Source organism: Carassius carassius, chromosome 16 (assembly GCF_963082965.1).
Source record: "Carassius carassius chromosome 16, fCarCar2.1, whole genome shotgun sequence".
Lineage (NCBI taxonomy): Eukaryota > Metazoa > Chordata > Actinopteri > Cypriniformes > Cyprinidae > Carassius > Carassius carassius.
The window spans coordinates 394267-412040 of record NC_081770.1 but is presented as its reverse complement, the minus strand read 5'-3'; the positions used below and the strand labels follow the sequence as shown (position 1 = coordinate 412040).

At 35.8% G+C, this 17774-nt stretch overlaps 2 protein-coding genes across 2 annotated transcripts in view; both read left to right on the top strand.

The window, feature by feature from the left end:
• Window positions 1-17774, top strand: part of LOC132159382 (NLR family CARD domain-containing protein 3-like) — a gene marked incomplete at its 3' end in the record, with an annotated part of 187679 nt that overhangs the window by 17442 nt on the left and 152463 nt on the right. The window lies entirely within an intron of this gene.
• The window catches only part of LOC132159378 (NACHT, LRR and PYD domains-containing protein 12-like), a 46306-nt gene continuing 39892 nt past the window's right edge, over window positions 11361-17774 (top strand). Inside the window, exon 1 of the mRNA XM_059568880.1 lies at window positions 11361-11484. The gene's annotated coding sequence lies outside the window, so the exon portion shown is untranslated. The remainder of the gene's footprint in view (window positions 11485-17774) is intronic.

Here is a 17774-nt window from a genome sequence, read left to right as displayed (position 1 = left end):
CTTTCTCCTTCTTTCCAAAGCGCTCGGGCAGAAGCGCTCCTGAGGCGACGCGTTCTCTCCATGAAGACGCGGAAATTTCAGTAAAGGATAAATGGATTTGCAGCACAAAAAAAATCGCTTTCAGTAGCTCTGCTACTAAATTTATTTCAAAATGGCAATCCATATAAAGCTATGATCAGCTGTTCCTTCATCTTGGCTGAGCTTTCAACATTGTTACAGGAAATAATGAAGCTGAATGTTTAGTTCTTGTCACATGACCTGCGGTGCGCTTGCGGCATTCTGAAAGTTGAGATGTTTTTAACTCGATGCTGTTCGGACGCGCCTGGAAAAAACGGGACCGCGTCGCACCACGTGCGCATCGCTTCCATTATGAGCGCGCATACCGCGCGCCTACATTGGAAATAACGAACTTGAGCATGCAAAAGACGCGATATGTGAACGCCCCCTAAAAGAACTGCGGTCTTCTAGTACTTCAAATATGCCGTGGAGAATCACAGTGATCCAAGGACATTGTTGCAGCATCTCTCAAGCAACGAATAAACACCGCTAACTTGGAGAATGCAGTGAAAACTCCTCTTCTCGCGTCTGCCCTAGACCCTCGGCACAAACATCTCAGGTTCCTCGATGAAAACATGAGAGAAGTAAGAAAAAAAAACTTTTTTGAACATTATCAGAACATTTTCCTTGATGGGAGTGGTGCGGATGCAGTCGCCACGATGAAGAGGATGCAATGCCCACTCGTCGGAAAAGGCTGAGCCAGTTCTCCAGCGATGATTACAGGGAGTCCAGCCGAGACGAGTGGGAACAGTTCTTGCTGGAGCCATGTATTCCACCAGATGAGGATCCCATTCAGTGGTGAAACGAAAACACGAAGCGCTTCACAAAACTTATTCGCTTAGCACACCGTTGTGAGTCCCGCCAACGTCTGTGTCGTCAGAGCACGTTATCTCCGCGGCCGGCCTTATTGTTAACAGACTAAGGAGCCGACTTTCGCCCAATCATGTTTACATGCCCGTATTTCTTAACAAGAACATTTGAAACAATAGAAAAAAAGCAAAAAAGATTTGCTGACAGTTTAAAAGTTAAGTGTAAGCTACATACTGTACAATAGCCTAATTGCTGCAGGCTGCTTTACATTTTTTCTTTGTTCACTTTTTTTTTTGCTTTAATCTGTATTGTTAAAGGTTTTTGTTAAAGTTTTTTTTAAAGTATTGTTAAAGGTTTTCAGCTACAAAACACGATTTGTAATGTTCAAGCTTATTGTAAGCTTGTTCAAAATGACGAAAACAAATGTTGCTAAAAAATAACGTCTGACTCATTAAACTGAATTTAAATAAACGAATATTCGAATATTCGTTTTTTGTGAGCTCAAATATTCGAATGTGATATTTGTGGAAAACGCCCATCCCTAGTTTCTAATTACAAAGGCAAATGTATCTATTTACACCATGTTTTTGCAGTGTTGAGTTTTGTAGCCAATGACAGACATGTTTGTTGAAAGCACTGACCAATCAGAGGGGTTTAATGTAAGTTAGTCAAAATATACTCAGTATCCCTTAAAACACATCTAGTTTTGTTTGTTGACTGAGTTATACACACTCTTATTATAACAAAGTGTAGAGTCACAAACACATTTAACTACAGGAGTGAATTCACTAAACTCTTCTGTGAGACACTCTTGAAATTGCTGTGATTGACAGTGATAACAGAAGTAACGGACGGGACAAAACATCTGGCAAACCTTTTTCAAAATATGCTCAGCAACCTCTACAGTTGTTACTTTTTAATTTTAGTTGTAACATGAATTACTTGTCATTTTTACATTATAATTATTATAAATATTTAACTTAATTATCTTGTATTTTCAAGTAGTTAACTAGTTAAAACAGGTAAATGACAAATCCTTCTAGATGTTGGTGTCTGGGCAAAATGTTCCCTTTGTTTAAATGGTTAACAATAAAAGTAAAAAAAAAAAATCTTGCATTAAATTAGCATTTTATATTAAATCCATACGCAAAACTTAAAATAACTAGCTTATATAAGGGAGTGGAAATGGCAAATGAGCTAATGAGTGGCCTTCTGTCTACTGGTTATAGTGGGAGAAGTGTTTGTTTTTTACACCAGGTGACCGAAATCATGTCATCAATCAAGTAATTCATCTTTAAAGGCCATTTTACGGCAGAACTAATAATTAAATGTTTAAGTCAAGTAAGAAGCAAGTAATAAAAGCATTCATCCTTGATTTGTTTTACACATTTGGAAGACTGTGAAACAATCAATTAATTTACCTTACCTGTTCTGGAGCAGATACCCTAACTCATGCTAGTCTGTGGTAGTTTTGTAATCTGATTATATTAAGACTTGACCAGGAGTAAATCTGCCAACACTTTGTCAGTGTACAAAAAGTGTACTGTTCTTTCGATATATATTGTTATTTATTGCCCATAATTGACACATTTGAAACATTTACAGTTTTTTGATACTTCAGCATGTATAGATTTTGTTCACTTAACATATGCCAATTTAAATGTATTTAGGCTATATAATTTCCTGAAAGTTACATTTTTGTGTGGGTTTTGTTAATTTTGATAATCCATTGCAGATTAAAATGGTATGTTGTCAATGAAATGAAAATGGCATCAGATCGAATTTATAAATGTATGTATGTAAGAGGCTCTTTTTATACCCAATCATGTTGCCAATTGACCTAATAAGTTGCAAATTGGTCCTCCAGCTGTTCCTTATATGTACATTTAACTTTTCTGGCCTCTTATTACCTGTCCCAACTTTTTTGGAATGTGTAGCTCTCATGAACTCCAAAATTAGCCAATATTTGGCATGACATTTCAAAATGTCTCACTTTCAACATTTGATATATCATCTATATTCTATTGTGAATAGAATATAAGTTTATGAGATTTGTAAATTATTCCACTCCTTTTTTTCTCACAATTTGTACAGTGTCCCAACTTTTTTGGAATCAGGTTTGTATTAATGCATTAGATGCACTTGGCCCGCTCCAGATCTGTGTGGATCATCTGTCATTTCATGCAGTCGATTGGTGACTAATATGAGGCAGAGCAACTTACTGCATAATAGAGCCTAGAGAATATCCCTAAAATACAAGATATAGGGCAATACACCCCTGTTTGAAATTGTGTCTAATATTTACATTACATATTTAAAAAATATTGCACGAGAAGTAGGCTAAGTGTAATATTACTCGAGTGCAAATGTGACACTCATCTTATACAACAGTTCATTAAGAAGTTAATATTGTATTGTGTAATATTGTGACACAATGTTGTCTGTTTTGCTCAATTTTGCCAACCAGAAGATAAAGACAAATCAGAACTGTTCATCGACGAGCAACCCACAGAGGAATTTCATTTCTTAATCCACATTTTGAATGAATTTGGTGAACCATTTGGCACGTTGAACCATTGGCCATAGTCGCGTTGGCTTTGAAGTGGCGCTGCACAGACCGATCGGTGTTTGACATCAAAGTACCATGAGAGTGATTCAAAAGCACAAGGAGTTGTCTGCTCTCTAAGCTCTTGTGGTTCTTTGATGTCACACACCGGTCGGTCTGATGGTGATGATGATGTCACACACCAGTCGGTCTGATGGTGATGATGATGTCACACACCGGTCGGTCTGATGGTGATGATGATGTCACACACCGGTCGGTCTGATGGTGATGATGATGTCACACACCGGTCGGTCTGATGGTGATGATGATGTCACACACCGCTCAGTCTGATGGTGATGATGATGTCACACACCGCTCGGTCTGATGGTGATGATGATGTCACACACCGGTTGGTCTGATGGTGATGATGTCACACACCGGTTGGTCTGATGGTGATGATGTCACACACCGGTCGGTCTGATGGTGATGATGATGTCACACACCGGTCGGTCTGATGGTGATGATGATGTCACACACCGGTCGGTCTGATGGTGATGATGATGTCACACACCGGTCGGTCTGATGGTGATGATGATGTCACACACCGGTCGGTCTGATGGTGATGATGATGTCACACACCGGTCGGTCTGATGGTGATGATGATGTCACACACCGGTTGGTCTGATGGTGATGATGATGTCACACACCGGTCGGTCTGATGGTGATGATGATGTCACACACCGGTCGGTCTGATGGTGATGATGATGTCACACACCGGTCGATCTGATGGTGATGATGATGTCACACACCGGTCGGTCTGATGGTGATGATGATGTCACACACCGGTCGGTCTGATGGTGATGATGATGTCACACACCGGTCGGTCTGATGGTGATGATGATGTCACACACCGGTCGGTCTGATGGTGATGATGATGTCACACACCGGTCGGTCTGATGGTGATGATGATGTCACACAATGAAACAAGCCTAATGATTCAATGAACCATTCATAAAGAACCATTTACTTCACTCCTGAATGAATCAGCCATTTATACAAACCAAATGAATGAATAAATGATTCGATGACTTAATCATTAAGACATTACCTCCACCTACGCAGTTTTAGTTTATTATTTAGGGTATCATTTCATTAAAGAAACAATTTCATATTTTCATAGTAATAATAATAAAATTAAGAAAATTAATGATTAATGTTATAGTTCACCCTGCCAAAAATGACAATTCTGTCACCATTTTCTCACATGGTCCAAAAGAGCATAATCAAACAAAATATTTCTTGCTGAACCTACTTTTTGTAATGCCTGATGCTTTACACAACAACGACTTTAAATGATCTTTTGTTAGTAATTTCTCCAAATTTGATGTGCGATTAATTCGATAAATTAATCACCACATCATGTAATTAATTAGATTAATATATATATATATATATATATATATATATATATATATATATATATATATATATATATTGCTTACCAGCCCTAGAATAAATCTGAGTTTGTGTCTGAAAGCCACAATGAGTGATGGCACACTTATTGAACTCAAAATGGAATTTGAAGTAAAACAGCTTAATTGTTTACTTTTATTGTTTGCAGTGCAAAACTAATGATTGATTAGTAGTTGGCTAATGAAGATGATACAGTAACCAAACAGATTTTTTTCCAGATGTGTACAAGAAAGAAAAGTCAAAAGTTGTCACGGTGAATAAAGTTCAAGACTTCAAGACTTTTCAAGAGATTCAGATCAATTCATAGATAGTTCCTTCCCAAAAGAACATCATCTAATTGTTTTATTCTTGTTTCTCAATTTGCTTCATAATATAATCTCTCATTATGCTTCATAATTTCAAGTTAGATTTTTTTTTTTTTTACTCCATTTATGAAAAAGTGGACTTTTTAGTCGTGTGGACAACAAAGTGACCTGAAGAAGAGTCCATTTTAGTTTTAGGAAAGACATTGATCTGGTATTTGTGTTTAATTGTTAATCTTATAATCTTATAAATGCTCGACCATTTGTGATGCACTGGGTTGGTCGTAAATCAATAATCTTCTCACAAATTTTCAAGTAATCATGTATTTTATCAACTTATATTGACCATTTTTAATGTCTAATGATGCTACTTGCGACAATAGTTTAATCAGTATTATTATTAATTTAATAATTTGGGGTTTATCTGAAAGCCATTACCTGATATGATTGCTTTTTAGACTTTTCTATGTTTTAAATGTCTTGACAGATAAAGCCTTACTGCCTGACACAGATGAGACCCAGGTCTGATTGTGATGGTGCAGAAAAGTTGTACATTTACTTATACATTTCAAATATGCACATGATTAATCATAACCAAAGCTGAGAAATTAAGTTTTAATGAATATAATCAAGACACTTGAAAAATACTTTACGGTTACATTTTATATATATATATATATATATATATATAAAAAACAATGCATTATTTGATTGATTACACCTCCTTGAGCCATTAATATGTACCATAAAGAAAATTACCAGTAAAACTGATAAAAAAAAATTGTTACCAAAAAAATGTATTTGACACATGAATTTTTCCTGACACAGCTTAACTCTTGAGTTCTTGTCATATTTTATTACAATTTTCCTAAACTATACCAAATAAACTGTGATAATGTGAGAAATGCTAAAGGTGTCTGAATAAATTTAGGTTTGACTGTATGTTGACGTATATAAAACCTTAACATTTTAATACATTTTTAAAAATGATATTAAATGAAATTGTAAGAACTTTAATTTTTGGCAAAGTTCTGCACAACAAAAGTATATTAAGATACAACATGGACAAATACGATATTCCTTAATAATGTTTAAATAAATTAATTATTATAAAGAATAATATTATTGGTGTTAATATAATTTTGAAGTACATCGTACAATGCTAATATATTTCTGTCATAATTTCAATTTAAATCAAACTTTTATTTTGACGGGTTGTAGCGGACCTTTGAGTTGCAGAATGGATTTTACAATGGATTTTCTTCAATAAAACTAGGAAATCTTTAAGTTTTCTCTCAGCCCTGCTGATGTGCATGATTGTGTAGACATTTAAAACACTATTAGCATCATGCAAACTTCAGTGTGTAGGAAATAAAACGGCACCATTCAGACACATGCAGAAACAAGCAGATTATTTATATAGCAGTCTCTTTGTGCTTTAATACTCACAGACACATATCTGCTTTTGCTTTATCTATACATCAGATATTTAGCATACATATTTACAGATGTATGAGCATCCATACATGCACGATTTGTGACATCTTCGTTATACTGTAAATTCCATTTTCATGACTACAGATTATTTAATTTTCTTTGACTTGATAAACGTGATGATAATGAACTATATACTATCATGTAGTTTTATCTCCTACAAGCCAGTCTGTTAAATGATTGACAGATTTTAAACTGAGACCTAAAAGGGTTTTGTTATCTTGTGGCTCCCTCTGGTGGACAACTTTAGTACTATTGCCTACATTTTCGTTCCTGTTGAGATTAATTATTTTATACATAAAAATGATAAAAATTTTGTGTAGAAATTGCCTGGTTTCACTGTTACACCAGGGTTCACTTTTATATCCTTTCTTTTCACATTTCTCTGTTTTTACTGTCAGATTCAGATCAGTTTCTCCCAAAAGAACATCATCTTAATATTTTCTTGTATATTATAGTGCTTCATAATCCATGTCATTATGCTTTATGATTTTGTTTTACTTATAATTTGTTTAACTCTTAAGTTTAATAACTTTCTTATTTATATTTATAAAAGTGTACTTTTTTGGTAAATGTATAATGTAGCTTTGCAACAGTGCATTTGTTTGCTTCTCTTCTCTTTTCAAGTGGTGTATTAAATCATGTATTAAACTCATTTTATCACACACTTTTATCGTCCAGTTTTATTGTCTAGTCATGAGCTACTATGCTTGCTGTTTTAGCTTGATTCTTGTAAATGTTACAGATGTTCTTTCCTTGCGACTGCGAGCGCCATTTGGCGTGTTTTGATAGGCAAAATTCCAATCTTTTTAATTGGCAAGTTAAGTAATAACACGAAGGACTTTTAATTCACAATTGCGTAAGCGTGGTAAACAAATATGCACAACATATTTATACATTTTGCATTTGTGTGAAAGCATATAACATTTAAGGATAAGTTATAATTAACATCTCTTGGGGCAAAAAAACAAACAGACAAAAAAACTGTTTTGATAAGCCCTTATTCTCGCATCGCTGTCATTATGTCACCAATGGTATCCTTCCTTGTTCCTTCTGAGGTGAGTCCAGCAGTTGTGACATTTCGCTCATTTAAAGAGATAGTTCACTTTCAAATTAAATTTTGGTATGTTTTAGTAGTGCTGGGTGGTAAACCGGTTCATACCGAAAACCGGTGTATAGTTTCGTTACGATGTTAATTTTGAATATACCGCCATACCGGCGGTACGGAACGAACGTTATGCTGCGCCGCGGCCGCGCGACACTGTTTCAGACGGACCCTTTACAATGTTGCACTTCTAAGCAGCGACTGCGAAGCGCGGTGAGGGCAGTGTTCCCAACTTAGCAATTTTGTTGCAAGATTTAGCAACTTTTCAGACTACACTACCAACTTTTTTTCCAAAAAGCACCTAGCAACAAATTTAGCAATTTTTTACATTTATTTGGCACTTTTTAGCAACGTTTAATAAGTGACTTGAGTGATAAAAAGGCTCATATTCTATTTTTCTGTCAGAGTCTATTTTTGCTGTGCTGCAGGCGCTGAATTAAAGTGAAAGCGCATTGTTCACGGGAAAAATGAACATGGATAGACATGGAAACGCAGTCACATCGGTTTTTGGCTAGGTTTAAAACAAGAAAAAGGGCACTTTTAGATAAACAAGGAAAACAATATATATGTTCACTTCTATGGAACCATGTTCAGCAGCATCAGTGCCACCCTGTGATGTTCAGGACCAGGGATAGCTCCTTCAACACAGGTGTGCACTGTTTCTCCTCTGACAGAGAGCCTCAGCTGAGACACTTGGTACACAGCAACCTACAAAGGGCTCCAACATAATGAGAAAACCAGACACAGATGATAAAAAAGTACTGAGCACTGTGAATGTTAGAGACTCATATTATATTTATAACAATCACAGTTGATGTTCAAATTGTATTTTAGGGCAGTTTTTGAAGACAGAAAAACAAGAAATGTTGTGACAACCTGGACAGAAGTGTGAATTGACCATAATATTGTATGTTAGGTGTAAGATTCGTTAAACCTTGTTTGCTAGAATACATCTAATTAAGTACACAATACTCCCACATTTGCTCGTTCCTGCAGAGTTTTGCTTCAACCCCAATCTGACACAACTGAACAAACTAGTCAAGCTCTTACTAGTCACACTAGAAACTTTGCGTTTGGTGTGTTGAGGCACGTTGGATCTGAACTCTGCAGGACACTGGCCCTCCAGGACTGAATTTGGGAACCCTGTCCTAATAGAAAGATAGAGTCAGGTGTGTTTGATGAAGGTTGGAGCTAAACTCTGCTGGAAAGTGTATCTCTAGGGCCAGAGTTGAGAACCCCTGATTTAGACAATTTACTTCTTTACAACCTTGTTTCTTTTCGGTGTTGCACTGAATTCTGTGACCCTGTAGACACTGCATTGAGCTAAGATCTAAGCTAAGAGCTAAGCAGCACTAAAGTCATTAAATCTGCTGGGTCACAGATTCGATAACCGAATGAATCAGCACTGTATGAATGGTTTACTAACTCATGAAGACAGTCCCTCGCTGTCACTTACTGACATACACTGCAATGAAAGCACTGATATTTAATCAGGTTGTTACGTCCCAGGTTATAATTGTGTTTTGGGTATGATGTTGTTGCTCCCTCCCCTTCTTTCTCTTTCCATCTTTACTTTCTATTTCAGCAGGGTGACGCGGGAACGGGAGTTGTCGAATTCTGTCAATCAAGGAAAATGTTAAGTGACGACAACGCGCGGCTTCACTAATGAGGACGCGCCATATGAATAAAGGGTGCAGCCTTTAATCAGCCTTTAATCATATGGTTCTTCTCTCTAAGGTGTTCACCGTTTCCGTTACCTGGTTGTCAAACCAATGTTAGTAAACGGGGAAAGGGAAAAGAACAGGCAAGATATCACGTGATATTCATGTGCCACACTGAGGTTGTCAATTTTGTATAGAACACTAGTTTAGTGACTCGTGCCGCTTGATTGTATGTTTTCTTTGGCTGGTAGTTAGCGTAGTTTATTTAGGGCGTCTTTGACGCTGAAGATTTTTCCTTTCTTTTATATAGGGGTTTGTTTGTGAATATTGATGGTTGAGTTAGATTAGAAGGTTTTTTGTTTATAGCAAGATTGGTTATGTTTCATTTCTTTCTTTGTTTTGGCACGTTCTTGTTCTTCTCCCTTTTCCCCGTTCTTTTGTAAATCTCTATTTTTGTTTGATTATAAAGTGTATATAATTTGTAAAGTTATGTAAATAATAATCTGGGTTAATGTTTTGCCTGATCACTGTAATAAATAGACACTTTGCCGAGTTTAGGACAGGTTGTGTGTTGTTGGTTTTTTTCCAGTACACGTTCAGTGTTTTAATGTTGCACCCCTTTATTTTTCACCTAGACTTTAAAAAGGGTTTTTAACACAGGTACACAGATATTATAAAATATTATTTATTGAACAATAATAGCCATTATAAACTCTTTATTATATATTATTTAAACAAGTTCTAAATTCGATGCCATATACCTGTAATTTGTGTTGAAAAACAAAATCCTTATAATATAAACATTACGTTAAGTGAAAACAAGTAATAAGACTGCAATATGATTATTGTTATAACTGCAATAAAATAATTTTTAACTAGTTGAAATTAAATGCTGCTTTTTCTCTGTTAAAATGTCTATGCATTGAAATTTATTGGACTTTGTTAATGTGCTCCTATTCAAATTTGGCAGTCATTGCATAGTTTTCATGTGTTGTACTTTAATTGAAATTATGTTTATTTGGTATATATTTATGCTTTTGGCTTGTTTTTATTTGTGTGAACTACCCATATTATATTAGGCTACTTTTCATATTTTGTGAATAAATACGATGAGTGACTAAATTTGTGTGTATTATAAATTAATAAGCCTTCATATGTTAACATAGGCTTATAAAATGGAAAATAACCAGAGGTCAGCAACGCTACAAGTAAGGCGAAATGTAAATAAGGACTTGTAATAAGATGAATATTCATATTTAATACTGTTAAGAAAACATTTTGATTGGAGCATGTAAATAACCAGTTTTGGGGTGGTAAGTACCTTTTTTTATGAACGTGATAAAAAAACGTTTTTAAAACACTGAAAATGTAGTCAAAAAACAAACAAACAAAAACATTTGTATTAAATACGTTGCAAAATGTTCTTACATAAATCTGTCACAAGACAGTCTTTGAAGCTGAGGTAGAAGATTGTATTTGTTTTAAACTTAATTATTTTCTATAGTATGTGTTCAGTTATAATTCTGTGGCTAAAACCACCATCAAAATGTTTGTCTAATCCGTAACAAGACACACTAAACAACTGGTTTTCAAATTCAAGTCAAAACTTTGGCAGCTTTATCTTAATTGTTGAAAAAAAAAGAAACATGTTACGACCTGTTCACAACGTGGAAAACAAGTGCTGTGTTTGCAGGTAATTACGTCTTTTATCAAGCCTGATTGGGGTGAATGCGCGTCTCAAAGAAAGATGCAGATGATCAGTACCGACTTGTGAATTTATTGTGTGCAGCTTCCATTTGAGAGACACCGATAGATAAGATTTAAAGAACGGAAAAAAAGGCTCTGAATCAGGAGTCGATATTTGATGGAATCGATTCCTTTGGATTCGACTCTCGATTCCCAGCGCCCCGGAGGTCCCCACATTCCCACGGTCCCACATTCCCCAGCCCTGCAGCGAGGACACTGCGCAGACAGCAAGAGAGAAAGCGGAGCTCGTTGGATTTAATCCATTTTATGTCCTAGAAAACATTTGTACAGGTAGGTTATAACTTTAGCACAACACTCGCGGACATTGTTTTTATATATTTAATATATATATTTTATATATATTTTTAATTAATTGCTGACAAACTGGGGGCCACGCCTAAAGTACAGATTTTTTTTTTTAAAAAGGGGCTGTTGAAAACGAATGTTTCTTTAGGCTTTCCGTGTTTTCGCTTCTGTTTTATGCTGTTGTTTTTGACCGTAATAAAGTTGGTTCGAGGTTTTACATTTGTCAGAGATCCAGCCTCGAAAATCTTCAACAGTACTTTAACGAGTAAGCACAATTACAAGAAACATACTGTGTTATAACTGTTTTTAAATGTTGAATAGATCGCAATGTTTAATTTGTTTTAATCTGCCATAAAGTATTAAAACTGATAGACCAGGATAGGGACCGTCTGCAAAGTGCAAAACCAAGAGCAAAAAGCACATTTATTCCATGTAAATACTTCACTTGTGAAATGTATAAAAAATATCTCCGTTCTAAGGGGTCTGTCTTATTACTGGTCCACACAAGAAAATTTAGATGTCGGTTTTACTTTTGTTCACAGAACTAAAGCACAGCATAAGCTTTTGGAAATGGAACAATTGAGAAAAGACTTGCAAAGTATTACAAAGATTGTGCAGTTTACCGCCCCCTATAACAAGATATTGCACTTTTCTTGACCAAGTTTGATATTTCGAAGTTTAAATAAATTAATTCACAAGGCACACAGTTTGGTATGTAAACTTCAAAGGTTTTGTCTTGTTATTTGTTCAGAGAACAATATTTACAGCCATATTTTACTAACATATGTAAATCAGGATGACTGCTATTGAAGATGAATCTATTCATTTCATTTCAATTCAAGTTTATTTGTATAGCGCTTTTTAAGATACACAAGTACATTACAGAACAACTTTACAGAAAATGACGTTTCTACAATATTTAGTAGTAGCTTATAATTGGTGACTGTCAGTTTGTGCGCGTATTACAGGATTTTTCAGAAAAAATTAATACAAGACATTGTCAGCCAGACGATGAACATTATTAACAGCAATTATTATATGATGCAGTCATATATCCTTAGGGACCATGATGGATTGTAGTGTGGTATAAGGCTAGTTAGGTACACAGGAGCTAAACCATTAAGGGGCCTTATAGGTAAGTAATGATAATTTGTAATTGATACGGAACTTAATAGGTAGTAAGTAGTGCTGGGCGGTTTGACCAAAAATTTATATCACGTTTTTTTTCAAAATTATACCAGTTTTCCGGTTTATGAGTTGTTGTTGTTTTTTTTTTTCATGCATAATCAGGTGTACAATGCATTTTCTGCTGGTTGATATTCCAAGACGTGCTTGCAGCTAAGATGCTGGAACAAATTGCTCGTGTTGCTGCCTTTGGCAACTATTTTAGCCCTACATCACTTGCATAAAATGGATGTTTGGTCGACGTCAGATTTTTGGAAACCAAAAAACCTCCAGACAACAGACCAGGCTCCTCTTTTTGGCTGTAACTCCTGTTTCACACATAATCTGCCTGCAGTGCATATGCAGTCCGCGGCACGGACTCATTGTGCTTTCACACAGGACGTGTTTGCAGTCCGCTACTCATCCGCGTCGGTTTAGTCCACAAACACAACATTTGTTCATTGTTTTGATTTCATATCATGTAAAAAAAAAGAAATATATATTTTTTTTCAGCATTGTAAGTCTTTTATCACAGAACAGGAACAATCTTTCATATAGACATTAGTTTAAACTCAATAAATATAAACAACGCATTATTCATGCATTTTACTTCTAGGTTTGTATAATAAGCTGCTCAAACAAGCGGCAACACATTTAAACACAATAATTAGCCTACTTTTCTTGTTAAAATATTTAAAATTAAAACACCACAGACAGAAACAGTCTCATGCACTTTGCATTTAAATCTTTATCACAAGCAATCCCACGGGTCTTAATGAACTTTGTTTTTCTGCTTCCATAATAGTGAACATATATATTTTTTTCCTTGTTTATCTAAAAGTGCTCTTTTTCTTGTTTTAAACTTAGCCAAAAACCCATGTGACTGCGTTTCCATGTCAATCCATGTTCGTTTTTCGCGCGAACAATGCGCTTTCACTTTAATTCAGCGCCTGCAGCACAGCAAAAATAGACTCAGTACGTTAACAATCGCTGCACTGCTGCAGATGACGCATCGCAACTTTGTGCAGCTGGAATCCGTTAATACGCACTGCAGACGGACTATGTGTGAAAAAGGCATTATAACGTAACCCCAGAGCACTGCTGTGTTTACCCTCACCACGCCTTGCAGTCGCTGCTTAGAAGTGCAATATTGTAAAGGGTCCGTTTGAAACAGTGTTGCGTGGCTGCGGCGCAGCATAACATTCATTCCGAACGGTACGACCTGTTATTGCGCTGGTATGGCGGTATATTAAAAATTAACATCGTAACGAAAATATACACCGGTTTTCGGTATGAACCGGTTTACCACCCAGCACTAGTAGCCAGTGCAGAGACTGTAAAATTGCGGTAATATGATCATATTTTCTTGACCTGGTAAGGACTCTAGCTGCTGCATTTTGTACTACCTGTAGCTTGTTTATTAAAGATGCAGGACAACCACCTAGAAGTGCATTACAATAGTCCAGTCTAGAGGTCATGAATGCATGAACTAGCTTTTCTGCATCAGAAACAGGTAACATGTTTCATAGCTTGGCAATGTTTCTAAGATGGAAGAATGCAGTTTTTGTAACATGGGAAATATGATTTTCAAAAGAGTTGCTGCAAAAGTTGCTGTCTAATATAACACCCAGATTTTTGACTGTAGAGGAAGTAACAGTACATCCGTCTTGTTGCAAATTGTAATCTACAAGATTCTGTGTACTGTTTTTTGGTCCAATAATTAATATCTCTGTCTTATCTCTGTCTCTGTCTCCGAATAGGAGAAAATTGTGGGAAGTCGTGGCCTAATGGTTAGAGAGTCGGACTCCCAATCGAAAGGTTGTGAGTTCGAGTCCCGGGCCGGCAGGAATTGTGGGTGGGCACAATTCCAATCGCCGCAGCATAAATGGCTGCCCACTGCTCCGGGTGTGTGTGTGTGTGTTCACTGCTCTGTGTGTGTGCATTTCGGATGGGTTAAATGCAGAGCACAAATTCTGAGTATGGGTCACCATACTTGGCTGAATGTCACTTCACTTTCATTATTGGTCATCCAATCTTTCACATTTTTAACACACTCTGTTAGCTTAGATAATTTAGAGGTTTCATCTGGTCTCGTTGAGATATATAGCTGACTATCATCAGAATAACAGTGGAAACTAATCCCTTATTTTCTAATATTGGCAACATGTATATTGAAAATAGAAGGGGACCTAGGACGGATCCTTGTGGCACTCCATATTTTACTGATGATAAATGAGATGACACCCCATTTAAGTAAACAAAATGGTAGCGATCGGACAGGTAGGATCTAAACCATCTTACAGCCTGCCCTTGAATACCTGTATAGTTTTGTAATCGATCTATAAATATGTCATGATCTATGGTGTCGAACGCAGCACTAAGATCAAGTAAAACTAGAAATGAGATGCAGCCTTGATCTGACGCAAGAAGCAGGTCATTTGTAATTTTAACAAGTGCAGTTTCTGTGCTATGGTAGGGCCTGAAACCTGACTGAAATTCTTCATACAGATCATTTTTTTTGCAGGAAGGAGCTCAATTGGGCAGACACAACTTTTTCTAAAATTTCAGACATAAATGGAAGATTTGAAATGCCTATAATTTGCCAGTACACTAGGATCTAGTTTTGGTTTCTTAATAAGAGGCTTAATAACCACCAGCTTAAATGGTTTTGGGACGTGATCTAAAGATAACGACGAGTTAATAATATTGAGAAGCGGTTCTTCGGCTACGGGTAACAACTCTTTCAGTAATTTAGTGGGTACAGGATCTAATAAACATGTTGTTGGTTTAGATACAGTGATAAGTTTATTTAGCTCTTCCTGTCCTATATTTGTAAAGCACTGAAGAAGAAGAAGAAGTATATTCACATACACATACATATATTCATATGCACTTAAGATAATCATGCATGTGAACTGGTCCCCAAAGAAGCTATCTTAAGCTTATACTAGGGGGCCATGGGGCCAAGCCAGGGAAAAAGAAAAATGAGAATGAAAAAATGAAAAAAATGTGTAGCCTACATATAATACATTTCATACATCACATTCATACAACAAAAGGAAGGATATCCCATTTAACAGATAAACAGACTGCAGTTTATCTTTGGGTGCGATGATTGAAACTGAAGTGTTAGACGCTGTAGAATCTACATTTGTTATTGTATTTCTAATGTTATCTATTTTATCAGTGAAGAAATTCAAGTCATTACTATTTAACGTTGGTGGAATATTTGAATCAGGTGGCGTCTGGTAATTTGTTAATTTAGCCACTGTGCTAAATAAAAACCTTGGATTGTTTTGGTTATTTTCTATGAGTTTGTGTATATGCTCTGCCCTAGCAGTTTTTAGAGCCTGTCTATAGCTGGACATACTGTTTTTCCATGCAAATCTAAACACTTCCAAGTAAGTTGTTCTCCATTTGCGTTCAAGACTACGAGTTACTTTCTTGAGAGATGGAGTATTACTGTTATACCATGGCACAGTACGTTTTTCTCTAACCTTTTTCAATTTGATGGGGGCAAAAGCTTCTAATGTATTAGAGAAAATAGTGCCCATGTTGCCAGTCATTTAATGTGTCTAATTAATGTGTAATTTTGGGTACAAATAGCAGTTCATATAAATCAGGCAGTTTTTTTTATTATTTGCGAATCTGTCTTTGGTGGCTGGAACAATAGTCCTGCCCAGACGGTAACGCTGAGACATATAGTTAATATCAGTGATACACAGCATGCACGATACAAGGAAATGGTCTGTAACATCATTCTTTTGCATGTCTGACAGTGTAACATTAAGCAGAAGTATTTGGAATGAGTTAAACCTGTATCCTGTTTTCTGGGTAACATCGAGAATATCACTATATATTGTTGCAACACCTCAATCATTTATATGTTTATATGTTGGTTTTATTCACAAAACTAGAAGACAGCACATGACATTGAAATGTCAACAAATACCTCAATCAATGTAAAGTAAATACGCTCTTCTATCTTAACTTCAATGGGTGTTTCTTGTAATTGGTTCCTAAACAAACATGTAGATGTTGGTTTTATTCATAGAACTATGAGACAACACATGATATTGAAATAATTAAAAAATACATCAATTAATTTCCTTTAAATGTACTCTTCTATCTCAATTTCTAAGGATGTGTCTTGAAACCTAAAAGAACATTTCAATATTTCATTTGATAACCTCAACAAAGCAGCATTTATTAAGCATAGAAATCAGAGCGTTCTCTTTTATTATTTATAATTAGGACTATATCATTTTACATTTAATGACACATTCAATCTAAACTGTGGAAGCTTAAATAATAAAATACTTCTAAAAAACCCCCACAAATGTTAACAATAATGTGAGTATAAGACATTAAAGGAATAGTTAACCCAAAAAATGTCTCATGTCATTTCAAATAAAATGAAGAGAGCGCGCCATACGTTTGAGATCAATTTACTTTGTTGACTTTCCTATCCCTCACGGAGACCGCTGAACACGCCTCTTTAAATGGTTTTGTGGTGTTCATTGTTGTATTTTAGAACACAATTGCAATGTTTTCAACTGACATTGTGGCATTTAAAATAAAATTATCCCAAACGTAACTGTGGTGTGCGTGTGACAGTGCTGAATAATCGATAATAATAACCAATAATCGATTAATCGTTTGCATCCCTATTCCAAACCTGTATGAGTTGCTTCCTTATTTTGAACATATTAGAAGATATTTTGAAGATTGCTGGAAATGAAACAGTTGGTGGTGGTCTCCCATAGTATTTTTTTCCTACTATGGAAGTCAATGGGACCAGTCTCAATTTTCTCTATTCATCCCTGGATATTCCCCTTGCCAACTGTTGACCTTAGTAAACAACAGGAAATTATAGAAAATTCTAGTCAACTTCTGATACGGTATATAGTCCAGAAGTATTTTGAGAAAAATTTCCCAGAATCAGTGTTTTTATTTACAGATGGATCCAAAGATGGATCCTGACACAGAAAATGCAGGTGCAGATGTATATATTACAATGTGTGATTTATATATTAAGAAAAGAGTAACCAATCATGTGTCAGTATATGTGACAGAGCTATTGGTGATATTGCTGACCCTACAGTAGATAG